Source organism: Leopardus geoffroyi, chromosome A2, assembly GCF_018350155.1.
Source record: "Leopardus geoffroyi isolate Oge1 chromosome A2, O.geoffroyi_Oge1_pat1.0, whole genome shotgun sequence".
NCBI lineage: Eukaryota > Metazoa > Chordata > Mammalia > Carnivora > Felidae > Leopardus > Leopardus geoffroyi.
This window is the reverse complement of record NC_059331.1, coordinates 164,661,540-164,684,351: the sequence shown is the minus strand read 5'-3', so window position 1 is coordinate 164,684,351 and position 22,812 is coordinate 164,661,540. Positions and strand designations below refer to the sequence as shown.

General features: G+C 47.0%; 1 protein-coding gene and 1 long non-coding RNA gene across 5 annotated transcripts in view; one reads left to right on the top strand and one right to left on the bottom strand.

Moving 5' to 3' along the window:
• XRCC2 (X-ray repair cross complementing 2) overlaps nucleotides 1-22,812 on the top strand; it is a 184,557-nt gene that overhangs the window by 105,048 nt on the left and 56,697 nt on the right. The gene's annotated exons all lie outside the window — the stretch shown is intronic.
• LOC123607148 lies at nucleotides 10,998-12,672 on the bottom strand. Of its 3 annotated transcripts, none has more exons than XR_006716664.1 (2): nucleotides 12,125-12,672; nucleotides 10,998-11,833 (listed from the first exon to the last, which is right to left on the bottom strand). It is a non-coding gene; the product is annotated as an uncharacterized LOC123607148 (long non-coding RNA). The 3 variants fall into 3 exon arrangements; XR_006716665.1 differs by having other exon boundaries at nucleotides 10,998-11,794; XR_006716666.1 differs by having other exon boundaries at nucleotides 10,998-11,791.

Sequence of the window (22,812 nt, the reverse complement as noted above, 5' to 3'; positions counted from 1 at the left end):
AATTCTAAGAGAAGGGGGCAACTGGGTAGCCCAGTCGGTTAAGCGTCTGACTTCAGCTCAGGTCACGATCTCACCGCTGGTGAGTTCACACCCCATGTCGGCCTCTGTGCTGACAGCTTGGAGCCTGGAGCCTGCCTCAGATTCTGTGTCCCCCTCTCTCTGCCCCTCACCCGCTCACGCTCTGTCTCTCTCTGTCCCCAAAATAAATAAACACTAAAAATTTTTTTTTAATTCTAAGAGAAAAACCAGAAGGGAAAAAAAGAAAAGAAAAAACCAAAATCTGGAATGGTAAATTACTACGTGATTTCTAGGGCTTTACACAGATTACTCGTAACTAACTTTTCAGTACGTGAACTTATTACGTTGACTTTTTTTTAAGTTTATTTATTTTTTTAAGTAATCTGTATACCCAATGTAGGGCTCAAACCCACAACCCCAAGATTAAGAGTCACATGTTTGGGACACCTGGGTGGCTCAGTCGATTGAGAATCCAACTCTTGATTTTGGCTTGGGTCATGATCTCACAGTTCATGGGTTCAAGCCATACGTTGGGGCTCTGTGCTGACAGTGCAGAACCTGTTTGGGATTCTCTCTCCCTCTTTCTGCCCCTCCCCTGATAGTTCTCTCTCTCTCTCTCTCTCTCTCTCTCTCTCTCTCCTTCAAAATAAATAAATAAACTTAAAAAAAAAAGTTATAAGTTCTTCTGACTGAGCCAGCCAGGTGCTCCTTATCACCTTGGCTTTTGACAAGTTGTAAGTGGTGCTGGTGAATGGATTTGTTGGGGTCTTCAGTCATCAAGTGCTTCTCTGGATCACAGACTTGGCAAGGGACCAAGGTGAGCAGTAGGAAGGCGAGGTGCACCTCTAGGAAGGAGATTATGGGAGCGAGTCAAACCCAGGTAGCACCCTGGAGGCTGTGGCCAAAAGAGAGCCAGGACTGAAGTTATGGTTGACTGGGTGATGGCTCAAAATCCATGAAGTCATAGGAACATTGTAGCAGATACAGAAGGATGAATTGCCATGTATGAGCAAAACCGATAAACAAGAAAACAGGCATTGTCAGCCATCAACAAAGCAGGCTAAAGGGGGAACAAAGGAGAAACAATAACTCCAAAGAAATTTTGATTCCAAAGGACATTGCAGGCCCATCTAGATGATTCTTCTAGTCTTCCTGCCATGTCAGGGTCAATCTAAAGTCTCAGCCAGCCTCAGGACTATGATTAAAGGCAGTAACACAATGGCATCTAGGTGTAGAAAGTATGTGGACTGCAAAATTGGGGCAGACCTTCAACATTCCATAGATCAAGGGTGAGACATCTGGTGAGATCACTTGGAATGAGCAGCCCTACAGCAAAAAGAACCTAGAGGCTGAACAGCCTGTTGGAAAACAACAGGCCCAGAGGAATGCCAGCTGAAAACAGAGTCAAGAGCCAAAAATGGGTTAGAAGCTATAGAGATAAAAGTTGAGGGGCACCTGGGTGGCTTGGTCGGTTAAGCGTCCGACTTCGGCTCAGGTCATGATCTCACGGTCCATGAGTTCGAGCCCCGTGTCGGGCTCTGTGCTGACCGCTCAGAGCCTGGAGCCTGTTTCGGATTCTGTGTCTCCCTCTCTCTCTCTGCCCCTCCCCTGTTCATTCTCTGTATCTCTCTGTCTCAAAAATAAATAAACGTTAAAAAAAATTAAAAAAAAAAAGTTGAAATTGAGGGGTGCCTGCTGGCTCAGTTGGAGGAGCGTGTGACTCTTGACCTTGGAGTCGTGAGTTTGAGCCCCACGTGAGGTATAGAGATTACTTAAATAAAACTTAAAAGAAAAAAGTTTGAACACCTAAGCTTAGGAGCATTAATTTATTTATTCATACTATAAATATTTACTGAGCCTCTTCTATATACAAGGCATAATTAATCCAATGACAAAAGAGACCTAGATATGCCTGGCAGGCACATACATACATACATACATAGATTTTATTTTTATTTATTTATTTATTTATTTATTTATTTATTTATTTAAAGAGAAGGAGACCTATATTTCTTTGTTTTTTTAAATTTTTTTTTAACATTTATTCATTTTTGAGAGACAGAGAGAGACAGAGTGCAAGTGTGGGTGGTGCAGAGAGAGAGGGAAATACAGAATCCAAAGCAGACCAGGCTCTGAGCTGTCAGCACAGAGCCCGACGCAGGGCTCAAACTCACAAGCCGTGAAATCATGACCTGAGCCAAAGTTGAGCGCTTAACCATCTGAGCTACGCAGGTGCCCTCTGAGATCTATATTTTTCCTGTCATCACAGGACTTGGATGATTGGAGGATTCTCTTTAACACTGGAGGATTCAGACTAAAAAATTAGGAAGTTATAATGCAATATGGTAAGTGTTTTGGTTCAAGATCACACACAACACTCTGGTAACGCTCAGGAGGATCACCTAACCCAAACCTGGAGAATGAGGCAGGTTAAACTGAGTTCTAAAGGATGAACAGCAGTTGATCAGACAAAAAGCCTGGTGGGAGCAGTTAGAGAAGATGGACAGAGGTTTGGAAGAGTGTCCTTATGTTCCAGATATCTGCAAATTTCAAAGGTGAGAGGCACACATTCTAAGAATCCTAAACATGAAACTAATAAAGTAGACCCGTGTCCTATAATTAAGTAAATAATGCGACAGAATTATCCTAGGACGTTCTAACATATCCCTCTTCAGTAATTATTAGAATAAAAAAAAATCAGCAAGAATGTCTGTAATTTGAATAGCAAGATTAAGAAACTGACCTAGGGTATATAAATGGAACAGTCCACCCCAAAGTTGCAGCATACATACTTTTTTCAAGTGCATAGGAGACATTTACATACAGTTAATCACATCCTACGTCATGAACGAGGTCCTAACAACTTTCTGATGATTGAAATAAACAATGCTTTCCCTGGCCAAAATGTAATTATGTTAGAAGTCATTAACAGAAGTTTAAAATCTCTATATTGGTGGAAAGTAAGAAACATAATTCTAAATAACTCATGGGTTAGGGGCACCTGGGTGGCTCAGTCGGTTAAGCATCAGACTCTTGATTTCGGCTCAGGTCATGATCTCACAGTTTGTGAGTTTGAGCCCCACATCGGGCTCTGTGCTGACAGCATGGAGCCTGCTTGGGATTCTCTCTTTCCCTCTCTCTCTCATGGATTAACAAATAGAAAATAACTCATGGATTAGCAAAAAGAAAAAAGTAGAAATTATAAAATATTTCAAATTGAATGATAATAAAAATATTTCGTACAAACCTAGTGAGATGTAGCTAAAGCATTATTTGGGGGCAAATCTGTAGCCTTAAATGCTGTTTTAACAAAGAAGGCTGAGGGGCACCTGGCTGGCTCAGTCAGTAAAGCACACAACTCTTGATCTTGGGAATGTGAGTTTGAGCACTTCGTTGGGTGCAGAGATTACTTAGAAATAGGAATCCTAAAATAACAACAACACAGAGGAGGCTGAAAGTTAATGAATTAACCATCTATCTCAAAAGTTAGAACTGGAATAGCAGAAAACACCAAATTAAAAGTAGAAGGAAGAAAATAAAAGAGTTAAGAATGTACATTAATAGCATAGTAAACAAACATAAAATAGAAAAATCAGTAAAGCCAAAAATTGGTTCTTCTAAGAGGTTTGTTAAATAGATAAATCTCGGGGCGCCTGGGTGGCTCAGTCGGTTAAGCTTCTGACTTCAGCTCAGGTCACGATCTCACAGCTTGTGAGTTTGAGCCCCAGGTCGGGCTGTGTATTGACAGCCTGGAGCCTGATTCTGATTCTGTGTCTCCCTCTCTCCACCCCTCCCCAACTCATGCTCTCTCTCTCTCTCTCTCTCTCTCTCTCTCTCTCAAAATAAAATAAACATTAAAATTTTTATTTTTTTTATTTTTTTTATTTTATTTTTTTTATTATATGAAATTTATTGTCAAATTGGTTTCCATACAACACCCAGTGCTCATCCCAAAATGTGCCCTCCTCAATACCCATCACCCACCCTCTCCTCCCTCCCACCCCCCATCAACCCTCAGTTTGTTCTCAGTTTTTAACAGTCTCTTATGCTTTGGCTCTCTCCCACTCTAACCTCTTTTTTTTTTTTTTTTTTTCTTTTTTCCTCCCCCTCCCCCATGGGTTCCTGTTAAGTTTCTCAGGATCCACATAAGAGTGAAACCATATGGTATCTGTCTTTCTCTGTATGGCTTATTTCACTTAGCATCACACTCTCCAGTTCCATCCACGTTGCTACAAAAGGCCATATTTCATTTTTTCTCATTGCCACGTAGTATTCCATTGTGTATATAAACCACAATTTCTTTATCCATTCATCAGTTGATGGACATTTAGGCTCTTTCCATAATTTGGCTATTGTTGAGAGTGCTGCTATGAACATTGGGGTACAAGTGCCCCCATGTATGCATCAGTACTCCTGTATCCCTTGGATAAATTCCTAGCAGTGCTATTGCTGGGTCATAGGGTAGGTCTATTTTTAATTTTCTGAGGAACCTCCACACTGCTTTCCAGAGCGGCTGCACCAATTTGCATTCCCACCAACAGTGCAAGAGGGTTCCCGTTTCTCCACATCCTCTCCAGCATCTATAGTCTCCTGATTTGTTCATTTTGGCCACTCTGACTGGTGTGAGGTGATACCTGAGTGTGGTTTTGATTTGTATTTCCCTGATAAGGAGCGACGCTGAACATCTTTTCATGTGCCTGTTGGCCATCTGGATGTCTTCTTTAGAGAAGTGTCTATTCATGTTTTCTGCCCATTTCTTCACTGGGTTATTTGTTTTTCGGGTGTGGAGTTTGGTGAGCTCTTTATAGATTTTGGATACTAGCCCTTTGTCCGATATGTCATTTGCAAATATCTTTTCCCATTCCGTTGGTTGCCTTTTAGTTTTGTTGGTTGTTTCCTTTGCTGTGCAGAAGCTTTTTATCTTCATAAGGTCCCAGTAATTCACTTTTGCTTTTAATTCCCTTGCCTTTGGGGATGTGTCGAGTAAGAGATTGCTACGGCTGAGGTCAGAGAGGTCTTTTCCTGCTTTCTCCTCTAAGGTTTTGATGGTTTCCTGTCTCACGTTCAGGTCCTTTATCCATTTTGAGTTTATTTTTGTGAATGGTGTGAGAAAGTGGTCTAGTTTCAACCTTCTGCATGTTGCTGTCCAGTTCTCTCAGCACCATTTGTTAAAGAGGCTGTCTTTTTTCCATTGGATGTTCTTTCCTGCTTTGTCAAAGATGAGTTGGCCATACGTTTGTGGGTCTAGTTCTGGGGTTTCTATTCTATTCCATTGGTCTGTGTGTCTGTTTTTGTGCCAATACCATGCTGTCTTGATGATGACAGCTTTGTAGTAGAGGCTAAAGTCTGGGATTGTGATGCCTCCTGCTTTGGTCTTCTTCAAAATTCCTTTGGCTATTCGGGGCCTTTTGTGGTTCCATATGAATTTTAGGATTGCTTGTTCTAGTTTCGAGAAGAATGCTGGTACAATTTTGATTGGGATTGCATTGAATGTGTAGATAGCTTTGGGTAGTATTGACATTTTGACAACATTTATTTTTCCAATCCATGAGCAGGGAATGTCTTTCCATTTCTTTAAATCTTCTTCAATTACCTTCATAAGCTTTCTATAGTTTTCAGCATACAGATCCTTTACATCTTTGGTTAGATTTATTCCTAGGTATTTTATGCTTCTTGGTGCAATTGTGAATGGGATCAGTTTCTTTATTTGTCTTTCTGTTGCTTCACTGTTAGTGTATAAGAATGCAACTGATTTCTGTACATTGATTTTGTATCCTGCAACTTTGCTGAATTCATGTATCAGTTCTAGCAGACTTTTGGTGGAGTCTATCGGATTTTCCATGTATAATATCATGTCATCTGCAAAAAGCGAAAGCTTAATTTCATCTTTGCCAATTTTGATGCCTTTGATTTCCTTTTGTTGTCTGATTGCTGATGCTAGAACTTCCAGCACTATGTTAAACAACAGCGGTGAGAGTGGGCATCCCTGTCGTGTTCCTGATCTCAGGGAAAAAGCTCTCAGTTTTTCCCCGTTGAGGATGATGTTAGCTGTGGGCTTTTCATAAATGGCTTTTATGATCTTTAAGTATGTTCCTTCTATCCCGAAACATTAAAATTTTTAAAAATCAATCAATCAATCAATCAATCAATCAATAAATAGATAAATCTCTGATGAGACTGCTCAAGGAGAAAAGAGAGAAGGAACCACAAAGTAAATTTGAAATGAAGAAAGAGATATCACTATAGATCTTACAGACATCCCAAAATAATAAGAGTACACTATAAATAACTTTATGCAAAAATTTGAAAGTTTTTGATGAAAAAACTGACACAAAAAGATATAGAAAGCCTGGATAGTCCTATAACTATAAAATAAGCTGAACCTGTAATTTTAAAACTTCCCTGCTACCCAAAGAAAACGCCAAGCCCAGATGGCTTTTCCTGTGCATTCTATCAATGTGTAAGAAAGAAATAAAACCAACCTCACACAAAGTTTCCCAGATATATGAAAAAAGGACTTCCCTAAATTCATTATACAGGGATATCATAACTTTGTATCAAAACCTGTCAAGGATATTACATGAAAAAAAATAAAAAATTTCAGGCCAATACCATTTATAAATATAAATACAAAAACGTCAAATATTTCCAAACTGATTCTGAAAATGTATAAAAATCTAAGGCATCATGACCAATTTGAGTATATAACATGAATGTAAAATTGGTTCACTAAAATGGAATGTAATTTGGCACACTAACAAAATAAAGGAGAAAAATCATTTTAATTCATTACCTTATTTTGAGAGAGAGAGAGAGAGAGAGCATGGAGGGGAAAGGGGAAGAAAGAGAAGGAGAGAGAATCCCAAGCGGGGTCTCCTCTGTAAGCACAGAGCCCGACACGGGGCTTGATCCCATGAACCATGAGATCATAACCTGAGCCCAAATCAAGAGTCAAACACCTAACCAACTGAGTCACCCAGGCGTCCCAGGAGAAAAATCATGTTAATAGATGCATTAAAATGTTTGATATGGGGCACCTGGGTGGCTCAGTCGGTTGAGTATCCGACTTCAGCTCAGGTCATGATCTCACAGTCTGTGAGTTCAATCCCTGCTTCGGGCTCTGTGCTGACAGCTCAGAGCCTGGAGCCTGTTTTGGATTCTGTGTCTGCCTTTCTCTCTGACCCTCCCCCGATCATGCTCTGTCTCTCTCTGTCTCAAAAATAAATAAACGTTAGAAAAAAAAATTTTTTTTTAATGGTTGATAAAAGAGGCCCCTGCGTGGCTCAGTTGGCTGAGCATCCGACTTCAGCTCAGATCATGATCTTGCCATTCCTGAGTTTGAGCCCTGGGTAGGGCTCTGTGAGCCTGGACAGCTCAGAGCCTGGAACCTGCTTCAGATTCTTTGTCTCCCTCTGCCCCTCCCCCACTTGCTTGCGCCCATGCTCTCTCTCTCTCAAAAATAAAAAACATTAAAAAAATTTTTTTTAATGTGTGGTAAAATTCAGCTATGCAAATATTCTTAATAGAAAAATGTTGAGTGATTTCACTTTGAAATTCAAAATGAAGAAAGATGCGCCTAATCACTGTTTGTATTTAACATTATACTGGAGGTGGATGGTGATGTAAGGAAACTGGAAAGACAAGAAGTTAGAGTTTGAGAGTGATATTTCTGACAAGGGTCTGTAGTTCCAGAGATGGCGAGGTTTGGGCACACCGATGGAACAGGTGGCTGAAAGAGAAAGGAGACTGTGGGAGTGTGGGAGTGAAGGAATCCTGGGATAGTTTAACTTGCACTGTCCAAATGGGCACTTCTGTCACTCAGGGCGTTGGAATGGGAGATCAAACCTGTGCCTTAGCCTTCAATGACCATGGCAGCATGGCCAGGGTTTTGAGTAGATGCCATAGAGGAGGAGGGGTAAAAAAATAAGACTATTCAAACAGCAAATCTGCAGATAAGCCCGAGAGGTTTATACTAGGGTAGAGATGTAACGAGTTGGAAAAGCTGTTGGTTAACCAAGAATCAAGAGAACACTGGTCTCAAGTCCTTGTTACGTGGGGTTTGCATTAACAGACCACGTCCACCTACCACAGCTCTAGAGGAAGTCTTTCACTGAATGTGGAGGTAAAAGGCTTTGCACCAGATAACGTATACAAAGGCTGCCCTCCACTGTCTGGGGCACAGGACATGGTCAGTGAGTGTTCACTAAGACTCAATATGGAAAGGGAGGAGGGTCACCCTGCAAACGAGGAGGACGGGTAGGCCCTCAGCGGTGGGAGAATGAGAATACAGTTGGGTGGAGGCATCCATTCTGGGAGGTAAGGATGTCAAGGATGTGAAGCACTGTGCAATTATCTTCCTAGAAGGTTCAAACACTTCTGAAATCGTGTCTGGAAGAGTGACACCGGGTCAGATCTTGTCTCTCTGAGGAGCTTTTGAGGACCTGTATGTTTAGTTGGTTGATAGGTTCTCGAGTGTCTATTTACCTCTTACGTGCATTTTTTTTCTTTAATTTCCATTAAGAACATCCTGATTCGGGCTCCCATGCCTCTTTCCTGGCTACAGAGTCTTCAAAGTGGTTTTTTTCCTGCCTTCTAGTGATTTTATATATACTTCTTCAAAGGTAATATTCCATCACTTTCCTGCTCAAAAGTCTTCAGTGCCTCACAACTCAATAAAGTTAAATCTCCTCACTTAAAGGTCAAGACCTTCTACAATATCCTGATAACGTTTTTATCCTTGCCTCCTACCAGCTTGCCAATTCCCACCCCCCTGGTTTTCAAGTCAGTGTCTTATTTTGTTTCTTCCCTAGTTCCATGCATGCTGTTCCCCCTCCCTGGCATGCCCTGTCTCCGATTTGCTGGCCAAAATCCCGTTCTTCTTGTCAGGGTCACTCCATTCACCCTTATCCCTCAAACACCCAGGGGTGATATTGAAAATATTCAACCACCACCACATCATAGGCCCCATCCAATCGCAATAAAGCTCTGGCCATAGATAGAGTGGGGGGCCTCTATGTCCCTGCCATGATGGGCATCAACCCGTTGTTGCTGGACTGGGGGAGGCAGAGGAGGGAGCCCAGGCATGGGAGTGTGAGGGGCTCAGGGCAGAAGAGTTTCAATATTTTAACAATGGGCATAGTAGGGTATACCAGCAGAGCACCGGTGCCTTGTACACGCTCGCACAATCATTCTCTTCTGGCAGCTTCTGGGGTTCTTGAACGTCCGCAGCGTCCAACCCATTCTGCTCTGTGTGTAAGCGGTGTGCAACAAGATTATGAAAGGGAAACCGTTAACTTCCGAATGTCAACTAAGAAAGGTTGCGAAGGAAAATGGGGGAGATCGATAATTTTGAATGAGTGCCTGCTTTGTGAGTGTTATGCCATTTGGCTCTCACAATCAAACGGACAGGCCAGTCTTCCTGTCCCCATTTTATAAATGAGTAAATCAAGGTTTCGACCGAGTGGGTCCAGGGTCCGCCAGCTGGAGGTGGCAGAAATGAGGCTGCGTTGTCATTCTTGTCTCCCTCCAAGCTCTTTGTGGCCTTTCCAGAGCTTATCCGTCTCTTCTGGAGGAGGGTCGCTTCGTGTGTTGTATGGTTCGAGCCGGAGATAATATGGAGTTTATATTATTAATCTAGTGGCTCTTTTCAAAACACACGCACCTCAGGGGCGTATTTATCCTCTTGAAGATAAGTGGCTGAGAGCATTTCTGATGTTGGACCATAACCTAAATGACACTTGATAGCAGATTCAGTGGGGGAAAAAGCCTTTTTGTTAGTGTTTTTGATTCTTTTACTTCCATCTTCTTTTCCACCAACTGTTACATTCGATAGGGTTCATTTTGAAAGGGATCTCTTTCTGAATTTTTGCAAGGGGAAGAGTCTCAGCACAGCCAAAAAGTATAACGGGAAACCATTTTAATTTTTTAATTCCTGCCACTATTAGCTCTCCTTGTATCAGCTTCTTCTAATTATGCAGAAATGCATGCATCTGACAGAGTGCCTGGCCCTGACTCATGACTTACTAATGAGATCATATTTTTCATTACAATTCCAAAATCCCATCAATCTTTTCTTAATTATTTTTAAGTGAATTTGCTGCTTTAGAAAGGAAAGGGCGTATGTGGCACTCGCAGGAACTAGGAAAGTTTCATGTGATTTCAATTTCAGAAAGTTTGTTGGCAAGATGGCCTGTGACTGTTGCCAATGTTAATAAATCAAATTTCGGTGTCTAGGAACGGGTTTAATGCCATGGGCCCCCCCCCCCCCCCCCCATGTACCAGAACTCACTCTCAGATGCAGTGAATCAGACCTTCAAGCATTGCCACAGCAAAGCTCCTTCCAGATAACTCTGCCAACACATATTATAGTCATCCGTGTAGCCGGGGGTGATGCTCGAAATGTTTGACAAGGGAGACTCGCTGTACCGCTGAAACGGGGTCCTGGCCTCCGGCTCGGCCGGACTTAACCCTTTACCGGCTGGATTCTGAGAAGCCCCGGGAGGTGCCGGAGTAGAGGGGGGCCAGAGGAGACAGATTTGGGGGCGGGGCTGGGGAAACGGGGAGCGGCATCCGTTTCACGACTGGCAGGGATGTATTTGAGGGTTTCAACGTGCAAGGCGTGTGCCTCGCTCGCCCCTGCCTACAGCAGCCGCGGCTGTGTCCTCGCCCAGACCAGAGTCGCCCCACAGTCACGTGCAGTCACGTCCACCGCTCCGGATGGGTTCGTGAATGGAGTCACCCCCGAAGGGCCGGCCCCGCTTCCTCTCCACCCCTTTTGCGTCTCGCCAGCGGCAGTGCGAGTAGGTCATCTACTCCCGGTCCCCACGCGGTGCGCCCGGCGAGTGTTCACTTGTCTGAGGTTGGTGTAAACGCGGGGGGACGCCCAGGTGGCCGGGGACTCGGGCTGCGCTTCGCGCTGCGTGTGAACTTTCGTCTTTCCCCCCGCGAAACGCGTGACCTCAAAAGCGAACCTCCCGTTACCTGATTACAAATTAGAAGAGTTTAATTTAGAAAAAGGTGTTTTAATGCAAAGCGGATGGAGCCTCAGTGCCGCGTTGTGTGCGTCTCAGAAGCTCTCGGCACCCCTTGAAACTGTGACCGGAGGAGGAGGTCACATCTGCGAGCAGGAACGCCCCCCCCCCCCCCCCGCTGGCCTGACTTCAGGGCGAGGGCAGCAGAGGCACGGCCAGCTGCACCCAGAGTTTGTCCACAGACAAAGCGCCCCGAGTCCCTGAACCCCTCAACGCCCATCCTTCGCCTTTAATTGGGGCGGTTTCCTTTTTTAAGCGCGTCAGTCAACTTCACACCTCGTCTGGAGCCGAGCACCGAGGGCCTCCCTCACCCCCCACTCCATACTCCGTGCTCTTCAGTGATGCCCTAAAGACATCACTGGCTGGCAGGGACCACGACCGCGACGGGGAAGCCGTGACCGGGAGGCAGGCCCAGGACGGTGGGTGGGTCCACGGCCCTGTTGGTGGGCAAATGCCAGACCCCCCAACCCCAACCCCGGGGAAATCACGTTAGGGCCTGGGAGCCCCACTCGCACGCAGCCTCTGGTGCCAGGCCCGGCCATCCATGTACTGTAATAACTAAGTCAACTGGAAAAGAAATGGTGAAGAAAGGCTAAGGAAAACCGTGCACGGGGCAGGCGGGCCAGGAAGGAGAGCACACAGCGAGGCATAAAGGAGCTTTGTGCCGGGTCCCTTGGCCGCAGCGAACTTGGCACGCTGAGCCCACGACAATCCACTTTCTCCGGAGGGGGATCCTTGGGTTCCTGCTGAATAAAGAGCGGCGTGGAGGAGGGCAGAGAAAGTCCCTGAAAGAGAGCGGGGGTGGGCAGGGCTGGAGTGAAGGCTGCAGACACCTCCCCTCGTCTGTCTGTGGCTCCCTCACCGCCCACAGTCACCCAGGTCCTGTCGTCTTGACAGCTGTCTGCAGGAAGAGCCATTTGCCAGGTGACTGGTCGGCCAGCGCTAAAAGTGTGCTCTCGGGGCCATGATGCTGACGCTTCACGTCCCTTTGTGGGAGACCAGGCAGGGAGCGGGGAGGTGGGGGGAGGGGGGGAGAGGACAGGACGGGAGGGATGTCGATGTAGGGATTTATTTACCTCTCAAATAACAGTCACTTCTTTCAACTTCCTGGTTTGGGTGCCTGCCCCTGTCTTCCTCCTGCTCATTTCTGGGGAAGGCGTAATACAGCCAGGAACTGTCCTCTGACAGTGACAGCACTTGAGAGTGAAATTCACTGAGGAAGTCAAGAGAATCTCAGAGTCAAGGGTCCAGCCAGGCTTTGAACCTGAGCCCCTCTGGCTTATAACGGCTCCTCGTGTCTTACCTCAGGGAGCCTCCGTGGGGCTGCCACTCAGCCTCTCCTCCCTTCCGGGAGAAAACCCAGTTCATCCCGGACCGGCGGTTTGCCCCAAGAACAAGTCGGGGGTGGGGGAGACGAGATGAGCCAAAAAAGAGTGTTAAGAGGAGGAAAGAGCTGGCATTGCTAAATGGAGAAGGGTTCCAGCAGCTTAATCTGTCTTGAGCAGAATCATTAATCAGGTGCAAAACTCCTAAAAGGAGGACCAGGTCCTTCCAAGGGCAGCCTGCCAGCTCCCCCACTTACAAGTTCATTTCCAAATCCTTAGTGTCTTTGTGTCAGGACCGATCCAAGCCAGCCGGGTCAGGAGCCACCTGTTCACGCCCCCTCCCACCTCCCTGACCTCGGAAGTGAGAGGGGGGATGATGGGAAACCCGGACAGCTGCTGCGACCCCCTCTCCCTCCCCCACAAAACAAGCTACCCAATTCTAGGAATTGGGCCAGACCCTGGCAAACGAGCTACTCTCTGTGAGAAATGCTTTTGTAAGCACATTAACTCTTTCATTCGCTGACTGACTCTTTCATTTAACAGAAGACAAAGTCAGGGCCAGGAGGGGCCTCAGAGATTAAGCCTAGCCCTCCTCCCACTGTTTCCAGCCCAGAGAACTCTGGTGACCTGCCCAAGGTCCTGACGAAGACTGCTAGCCGAGTCGAGGCAGGCAGCCGGCCTCCAAGAGGGCCCCCAGTGACTCCCATCTCCCAGTATCTGCAGTGAATAGGGCCCCCCTGTGAAATGCTGCAGAGGTGGTTGTGTATAGCTTCCAAGGTGGATCATAAAAGACAGTGCAGCTCCCCCCTTGCCATCAAGGACGCCCGAGCAGCCCTGTGGCGAGGTCCACGTGGTGAAGGCTGAGGGCTCCGGCCTGCAGCCAGCACCTGCCTGTCAGCCATGCAGGAGAGCCCCCTTGAAAGGCCCTGCAGCCCCAGTCCAGCCTTTGGGTGAGTGCTGCCCCCCCACCCCCCAGTCTGCATCTTGAGAAGCACTGAGCCAGGACTACCTAGCTGAGGCTCTCCTGAACTCTTGCTGCTGAAACTGCGTGAGTTAGAGTTCATTGCAACGCCAAAGGGAAACAGAGCCAGACATTTGCTAAAGGTGGCAAGACGGATTTTATTCAGACTGCTGCAGTCGGGGAGGGAGATGTGAGAGCCTAACTGGAACTCAGCTCCATTCTGTGCAGAGAGACTGGGGGTCCCAAGGGAAGACAGAGGGAAAGGAGGAGGAACCACTGAGGCCCTGAAGAGTCAGAGAAGTGGGAAATTACACAGAGCAGGTTGGGACCCAAGGCAGGTGTTGGGTCAGGGTGAATCTGAAACAAAATTCTTTGGGCAGCTTGAGCTCCCCGAGGCAGGAACTCAGAGGGGGCTGGGTCATGCCAGGGACAGAAATAGGTCTATCCACCCCTCACACTGAGAGACTTGAACAACCACTGGCTTGTTTCCGGAAGCGTGGGGCGGGGATAAAATCGTTGGTGCCAAGATTTTGCAGTTCTCATGGGCCAAGATTGAGGCCTCATTGAGAAGAGGGCTCGAGGAGCCTGACTCGAGTTTGGTCAAGGAGAGTCTTTGTCCGTAGTTTTAAGCTACTAAGTTTTGGTATAATTTGTTTTGCAGCAATAGATAATTATGGCCAGAAAAGACGCAAACCCAGATTTCCGGAGTCTGTGTCTTAGGCTTTTTTCTACCATCCTGCTTGGCCCCCCCTTCAGAAGATGAGCCAAGGGTGGGCTGTTCTGGCCTTGGTGCCAGACATCTCATCCGTCACAGCAATTACAGACCTTCAGCCAACACACGCAAGACATCCCTACGCTCCCATGGTCACTCAGGGCCCGGCAGACAATCAAATGTATTTCTAGACTCAACAGGTGTGTCAGGGTCCTTCCCTGCAGTAAATAAGTCCCCAGATGAAATCCCTCCACCTATGTGTATAACTCTGTGACCACAGGTGTTAGGGATCAAAGCCGTCCTGTAACCGCCTTACTGAACACTTCCCATGTGTCAGGCCACACCATGAACGAGTGTTCATGTCTGTCCTCCAGGGGCCGAGTTCTGGAACCCAGCAAAAACCTCCTTTTAATTAGGTTTTGGAGCAGGAGCCAAGGTTTATCAAAATCAACATGGATTCTTTTAGCCCTTTTTTAAACTGCTTTGTCCCAGCTGAGCTGAGGGACCTACACTGATCACCAGAAGCATTTATTTGTGTGTTGATTGACTCCCTCACTTACTTTTTGAATGCGTTTAGCTGTGAGGCCAAGCAGAAGCCAGCACCGTCCCGATCCTGCACTGTCAAGGCAATGAGATGTTCACAACACAGCCACCCAAATGGATTTTATCTTTCTCTTAAGATGTTGTAAACAGGCGTGTGCCTACCATTTAGGGCCAACCGGACAATTTATCAATACTGTCCAGGCAATAGTCTCTACCTGGGTGGCCATTTTTCCTAATATGCAACCCTAGGCCCCTCTAGAGACACCTGTTACTACAAACTATCTAATACCCATAAATATCCTTAAACATCCATATTAAGTTGAAGCAACAGGCAGCTGAGAAACCAGGACCTTTAGCAAGACTCAGCACAGGTACCCCTTGGAAGCTTCTCCTGCCCAGTCTGAGCAGAATTCAGCGTCCTCCCCTCTGAGCTTCAATACCTTGTCATACTCCCCTTACCATGCGGCTGTAACTACTGCTCTCCATTAAACTGGACCTCTGATTTCAGGGACACTGTCGTCTACCTGTGGCCCTGGTGCCTGGAATAGTGGCCGGCAAGTAGTAAGCCCTTAACAAGGAGCACAGGATGAAAAAAGGGAGGGAGGAAGGGAGGAAGGAAGGAAGGAAGGAAGGAAGGAAGGAAGGAAGGAAGAAAAAAATGTACAGGTAGATAGCCAGTTATCCTTGAAGCAAATTCTAAACAGACAGTAAAAAGTAGTCAGCTTCGGGGCGCCTGGGTGGCTCAGTGGGTTGAGCATCTGACTTCAGCTCAGGTCATGATCTCGCAGTTTGTGAGTTCGAGGCCCACTTCAGGCTCTGTGCTGACAACTCAGAGCCTGGAGCCTGCTTCCGAGTCTGTGTCTCCGTCTCTCTCTGCCTCTCCCCTGCTCATTCTCTGCCTCTCTCTCTGTCAAAAATAAATAAACTTAAAAAAAAAAAAAAAGTAGTCAGCTTCAAGGACAGTCCACAAATGGTCAGCGATGGTCTAAGACCATTTCCTAAATTCGGACTATATTTTCCTGAAGAAACAATGTATTAAAACTGTGGAAGACACAACAGTCAACCCCTGTACCTTGAACGTGCACTTTTTCAGCAACACGTAATCACTATTTTTTAGTCCAGACTCCCAACAGCAAGCTTACAAATGGACTTCATTTATTTGTTAATTAATTTCGGGGGGGGGGGTGGGGAGGGGGGAAGATTGTATCAGTCATTAATAGGAAACACCCATTGTTGGCCAAGGACTAGCCTAGATGATGGAGACTCAGAGGTGAAGAGGTATCTTTACACCGAGGGCACCCACCGTCTACTGGGGAGAAAACACAGATCGAGTGCAGTGTGCGGGGTGAGCAGAGGCGGCTCAAGCAGAGGGGGGCACCTGAGGCTGGGTCCAGGGAACTTTCCTTGGAGAACACACTTGAACTGAAGCTTAAGCAAACAGGCAGAGGATACAGCCTTTTAAAAGGCTCCGAGGTGAAAGAACTCAGTGGTGGAGAACCCAGCTTTCGAATCCGACAGCCCTGGGCTCCGGGAGTCGTGCCGGCCGAGGCTCTCCGGGCTGACAAGTTACTTAGCGCCCTCGAAGTCGTTTTCCCACCCTGGAATGGGTAACTCCCGACCTCATGGGGCTTTTGTGAGCACGAGATGAGGTCATACATGTAAAGTGCCCTCTACCGCACCTGACGCAGGGTCTGTGCTCCGTCAGGTCCGGGGGAGCAGTAGCACAGGGGACGTCTGCTAGAAACAAGATTGCCCCCTGGGTAAGGATCAGGGTGGGTGTGCGGCAGGGAGATGCGAAGTGGGGTCCATATCACGAGGAGAACAGAGCACAGGCAGAGCAGGGAGGCACAGACGGGGAAGGAGGTGGAAATACACTTGAATGCTACGTGGTGAACATAAGCAAGCACTGAGCCCCGCACCTGAAAAAGGAAGCTGGGAAAATGCAGGAAGGTTCTGTGAATTCTGGTCCAAAACCTCAACAGGAAAAAACCCAAGGAACTGCTATTTTAGCTGCTTCTAATTTCAACTTTCCTGCACCTTTATTTTAGGTGCAAATTGCCCAAGTGATTGGCAGTTTTTTCTCACAGCCATAGATAATATGCCAGAAGTGGAGGAATTAAGCCTCAAAGACAAAAGATTTAATTAATGTTTTAAGATCCCCAAATGGGCTCTTAAAAATGAAATGGCTCGAAAATACATTTAAATCAAAGTCAGATTCCCAAAGTAATTGAATTGTGGAAGGTGACAGAGGGTGCCTGCCTGTACGAGGCCCGTGGTTCAGTGCCAGACTTTGCCTCATCACCTCCCAAACTGGAAATTCGTCCTCAGCCGTTTTGGTCACTTTCTCAAAAATCAAAATGTCCAATTTCATGGTGAAGGAGGTATACACATGCAGAATTTGTGCTGGTTAACACCCCCACGTCATCAGCGTTTCATACATGTAAGAGGGTTCCTTCTACAGAGAGTTAAGAAGATTAAAACCACTCTCTCTTTCTCTTTCAAAAATAAATAGACATTTAAAAATTAAAAAAAAAAAATGGGGGATGGGGGGGACACCTGGGTGGCTCAGTTGGTTAAGCGTCTGAATTCAGCTCAGATCTCGCAGTTCATGGGTTCGAGCCCCGCGTCAGGCTCTATGCTGACCGCTTAGAGCCTGGAGCCTGCTTCCAATTCTGTGTCTCCCTGTCTCTCTCTGCCCCTCCCCTGCTCGTGCTCTGTCTCTCTTGCTCTCAAAAATAAATGAAATATTACAAAATATTTTTAAGAAGATTAAAACCTGCCCGGCATAGCATAAGCACACAGTTGCTATTAGCAGTAATAACAGTAATATGACCAAGGCCGGTCAGTATTGCCTCCTTCATAAGCCACTCTCACGGGCTGCCCGGGTCCCTTGCAGGAAGCGGGGGGGGGGGGGGGGGGGTGAGTGGGGGGGTCCTGATTCTTCTCGAGGCATCCACTGCCCTAAACTCTTCATGCTAAGACACTGTTTGCCCTTTTCACTCCCTCCGGCCCCCACGTGTACAGAAAAGCCTTCCCAGGGCTACGTGGCACGAGACACTGCCACAGATTACACGCAGAAGCAGACACGAGAGTCCCAGTACAATAAGCCACACGTTTAAAAAAATCTGGAAAAATGTGAAGAAATCCCCCTTGTCTCACTAGATTTTGTTGTTCAGGAAAACAGTCATTTTTCTTAAACATTATCTCGCTGCATAATGGGTTTATTATTTTACGTCTAAAATCAATGAATAGGGGCGCCTAGGTGGCTCAGTCCAACTTCGGCTCAGGTCATGATCTCGTGGTCTGTGGGTTCGAGCCCTGCGTCGGGCTCTGCGTGGACAGCTCGGAGCCTGGAGCCCGCTTCGGATTCTGGGTCTCCCTCTCTCTCTGCTCCTCCCCTGCTCACACTCTGTCTCTCTTTCTCTCTCTCTCAAAAATAAATAAATGTTTTTAAAATTGTTTTAAATCAATAAGCCCCTCTCGCCACAGTAGCTTTGCACATGCTGTCCCCTGCACCTTGTTAAGTTTCCTCCTCCCTTCTCCCCAAGTTGCCTAATGAAATCTTTACCTAACCTTTGGTAAAGCCAGGTGCTTTAACACCCTGCCCTTTTCCGTAAGAGCACTTGCCATATTTTGTAATTATAGATTTGTGTAATCAAGTATTCAGTATGCCTCGTCCACTAAACCATAAGCTTCCGGAGGAAGGATCCTATGTCTGTTTTGCTCACCATCATATTCCTGGTACCTATGTGCCAGGCACATAATCAGTGCTTAATAGATACATATTGAGTGAATAAATGAATGAAAGCCTTTTGCTGTCTTTGGAGATACCTTTACAATAAATTCACTCTTGGAAAGATTTAATCAGCTGGATTATGTGGCCCACCAAGGAACAATTTATTGATCTTTGGATCGCCAGAGTCTGATACTGTGCCTGGCACATAATATTCAATAAGTGTTTATTGAATGAATGAAACGCTAGTAAATGCTGGCATAATGCTGGGAGGGCAGGGGCTACAAAGAAGTTGAAGCCACATTCGAGGTCCTCAAGCAGATTACAGTACATACAGATCAGGGCAAGTGTTGTGGGAAAGAAACACGCTCCTAACAATGTAGAGAAGAATAACATACCAAAGCGTCAAGTTCACAGTGCAGGCAGCCGTGCCCTTTGGGAGGTGAAGGAGAAGGATTGAGGGCTTCCCCAGCTGGCTGTGAGCACTAGGCCAGTGGCAGCAGGGGGAGGACCCAGGGCCACGTTCACAGGAGGGACAGGGCGGCTCTACGAGAAAAACGCTAGGAGGGGGGAGGGGCTGTAGGTGCAGTGCTGCCCACCCCCCGGGATGTTCCCGAGCACAGTTGGAAGGCTGTTGAAAATGCAAATTTTCGGGGCGCCTGGGTGGCTCAGTCAGTTAAGCAGCTGACTCTCCATCTCTCAGTTCGTGGGTTCGAGCCCAGAGCCTGCTTGTCTTCTCTCTGCATCTCCGCGCTCACACCTGTCTCTCTCAAAATAAATAAATAAACTTAAAAAAAGAAAGAAAGAAGATGCAAGTTCTCATGGCCCACCAGCCGACCCTGGTTCCGTGGAACCAGGGCTGGGCTCAGGGATCTGCACCTCAAACAAGTATTCCGCTTGTGAAGCAGGGGTTCCGCGGTCACACTTTGGGATATACCCACAGTTTTAGGTCGGGTCCTCGTGGCTGGGTGGGTGACCCAACCCCAGAATCCCATCCTTGGAGTCTCCTCCGTAGACTGAGATGGGGCTTCCAGGGCCCGTGAGGCACGGAGGGCCTGTAAGGAGGGCCGGGAAAGAGAATGGCCTGGGCAGGGGTGAGCTTTCTGGAAGCCCAGTCTTGAGGCAAAGGAGCAGCTCTCTATACCTCCGCACCAGCCAGTAGTCCCTGGCCGGCGGTTCCCTTGGATCCGGGGTGCGTGACAGCAAACACTCCAGCCAGCTGGCTCCCCTCAGCTGGGACAATTCCACAGAGGGAGGGACAGTTATGAGCTCCTGGCAATCACCTTTGTCACAGCAGCCGGGGCAGGTGCACTGGCCCAGGAGGGGGAATCTGGGTGGGGCGGCAGACTGAGAGAATAAACTCCTCTTGAAAGAAGACTGGAAAATTCTGAGGCGAGAGTGCAACTTGCAGATGTAAACAACAGAGGCGGGGAGGGGTACATCCAAAGGACCTACACCCTTGGCCGGTCTCGAGGGCGAGGCAGACCCTGAGGTCCCTCTGAGGGCAGCATATTCCGGGTGATATGCATCCCCCAGCTTTCTTTTTCCCTACCCGCACCTTCTGTCCCCGAGCGGAAGCACCACTTTCTGTCACACGTGGGAACTTGGTCTCTCGCGGATACAGGCCGTGCGCCATATTGTGGTGACTCTTCCGCACAGGCCAACCCTTAACTACAGGGGCTCTGCCTCTTCAGTCCGCCTCAACCTCTTCTCAAGGCCTGTTTCCCATTAGGTTGCGACTTCTCCGGCCCCCGTGCCAGCCCCAGGCTTCCTGATGGAATTTGAAGTCTGGCGACTTATGGGGACGAGTCTGTGAAAGATAAAGGAGAGAGGGAGCCCGAGGCGGCTGGGCCAGTCTTCAGAGATGATACGGGTCTGACAGCCACAGGCAGGGGTGGGGAAAGAATCTCTTTTCTGTACCTACCTCCTTCGGGTAGGAAGCGAGCTCACTAGGTTGACCAACTCTGGTGTCCATGACATCCTTTGATCCTCACTACAACCCAGTGACAAGGGGGAACCCCCCAGATTAAGCTGGGAAGACAGAGGTTCTCAGATGTGACGTCATCTATCTGTGATCACATACCTCAGCTGGAACCAGCATGGGATCCAAAGCCCAAATCCCAGCTCAGTAGTTACTTCTGTCCTCTGTGTTCATCTGTGGATGTCCTTCTCACGTTGGCATAGTTTATAAATTCCTCAAGTTTGGGTTCTGACTTCTACTTCCTTTTTTAAATTTATTTTTATTATTATTTTTAATGTTTATTTATATTTGAGAGAAAGGGAGAGTGAGCAGAGGAGGGTCAGATAGAGAGAGGGAGACACAGAATCTGAAGCAGGCTCCAGGCTCTGAGCTGTCAGCACAGAGCCCCATGCGGGGCTCGAACTCACAAACCGTGAGATCATGACCTGAGCCGAAGTCAGACGCTTAACCGACTGAGCCACCCAGGTGTCCCCTACTTCCTTTTTAACTACAAAAAAAATGGGGCGCCTGGGTGACTCAGTTGGTTAAGCGTCCAACTTCGGCTCAGGTCATGATCTCGAGGTTTGTGAGTTCAAGCCCCTGATCGGGCTCTGTGCTGACAGCTGGGAGCCTGGAGCCTGCTTCGGATTCTGTGTCTCCCTCTGTCTCTGTCCTTCCACCACTTGCTCGCTCTCTCTCTCTCTCTCTCTCAGTCTCTCTCAAAAATAAATAACATTAAAAAAAATTTTAGCTACAAAAAATTATCCACAAAGTCCTTCACCTATAGCTAGGTCAACAAGGCAGGTGGGAGGAAGTCCGAGGAATACTCCTGTACTGGCTGCTGATTCATGAATAAATCATAGCTTTCCCATTTAATTTCCCTCCACCTCTCTCAGCACCCTCTTTGCTCTGGCCTATTTTCTATTCCCTGCCCCCAACAACCACCCCAACTCAGAGTAACCCCAACTTCTCTGGTGCCCTGTCCTTCTATAATTGCTTCCCAAGGCAAACTAGCCCCCTCAACTAAGAGCAGTTACACAAAAATACCAGAAAATAAGCATCCAAAGAAACAGTTGGCTGCATGTATGGGGAGAACTTGCCAAAAGCAGTCTGGGCATGTGTGGGGAGCTCAGAGGAAGGCTGATGCTGTTGGACCGGCTCCTCTGGGGCAACGCTCACTCTCCACCACATAGACGTGCGTGCCTAATGGACGGCATGTACCTTTTTGGCCGGACAACTTCAGGGGAGTGGTTAGGTGTATAGACTCTGGATTCATACCGCGTGGGTGTGAATCCCAGCTGCATTGCTTTCAAGCTACATGACCTCGGCCTTAACCTCTCTCTGCTTCCATTTCTCATCTGTAAAATGGGAGCAACTGTAGACTGTTCCTTGTTGAGATTACATGAGTTAATGAAAGTAGAATTACGTAAGATGTTGCCTGCCATACAGTAACGGCAACTTATTACTAGTATCACTGTTATTATTACGGGAAAAATGACCTCCCCGGGGCACCTGGTGGCTCAGTCAGTTAAAATTCTGACTCTCGATTTCAGCTCAGGTCACGATCTCGCAGTTCCGTTCGTGAGTTCAAGCCCCACGTTGGGCTCCGCACTGGCAATGCTTGGGATTCTGTCTGTTCCTCTCTCTCTCTCTCTCTTTCCCTCCCCACGCCTTAAAATAAGTAAATAAACTTAAAAAAAAAAAAAAAAAAAAAGAGAAAAGAGAAAAATGTGCTCCCCCAAACCAAAACACACTTCTACATCCACAAATATGTTTGTCCCGTATTCTACCTAAAACTGTAATCTCTTTATGCCTTCCTAGACAGTTGTACCCGGGTTGTTTTCTTTGGCTCCAATCATTTCCTCTCCTGTGCGTTTTAAATTTCTTTCCTTGGGGCGCCTGGGTGGCGCAGTCGGTTGGGCGTCCGACTTCAGCCAGGTCACGATCTCGCGGTCCGTGAGTTCGAGCCCCGCGTCGGGCTCTGGGCTGATGGCTCAGAGCCTGGAGCCTGCTTCTGATTCTGTGTCTCCCTCTCTCTCTGCCCCTGCCCCGTTCATGCTCTGTCTCTCTCTGTCTCAAAAATAAATAAACGTTGAAAAAAAATTAAAAAAAAAAAAATTTCTTTCCTTTTTATTTTGCCTTGAGTATAGGTATGAAATCATTCAAAATAGAAGTAGGAAGGAACTCTTCAACGTTTCTGATGACCCTTATATGTCATTTGCTATTTTATTATATATGCTGGACAATTCAAGAGTTTTTGCTTTGGTTTGGATTTTTTAATTACAAGATGGTACGAATCCACACATCCTTCGTGCAGAAGACCCAAACACCCATTCCATTTTCCCTGTCTCCACCCCAGAGCTAATCGCCTTCTGTCCTTGGAAGGACTTTCAGTCTGCTTTCTGGCCCACTTTCCTTTTTTTCTATGCATAAGACTGTATACTGATTTTTTTTCCTCTTAATTTTTTTAAGTTTATTTATTTATTTGGAGAGAGAGAGAGAGAGAGGACAGGCGGGTGAGCAGCAGAGA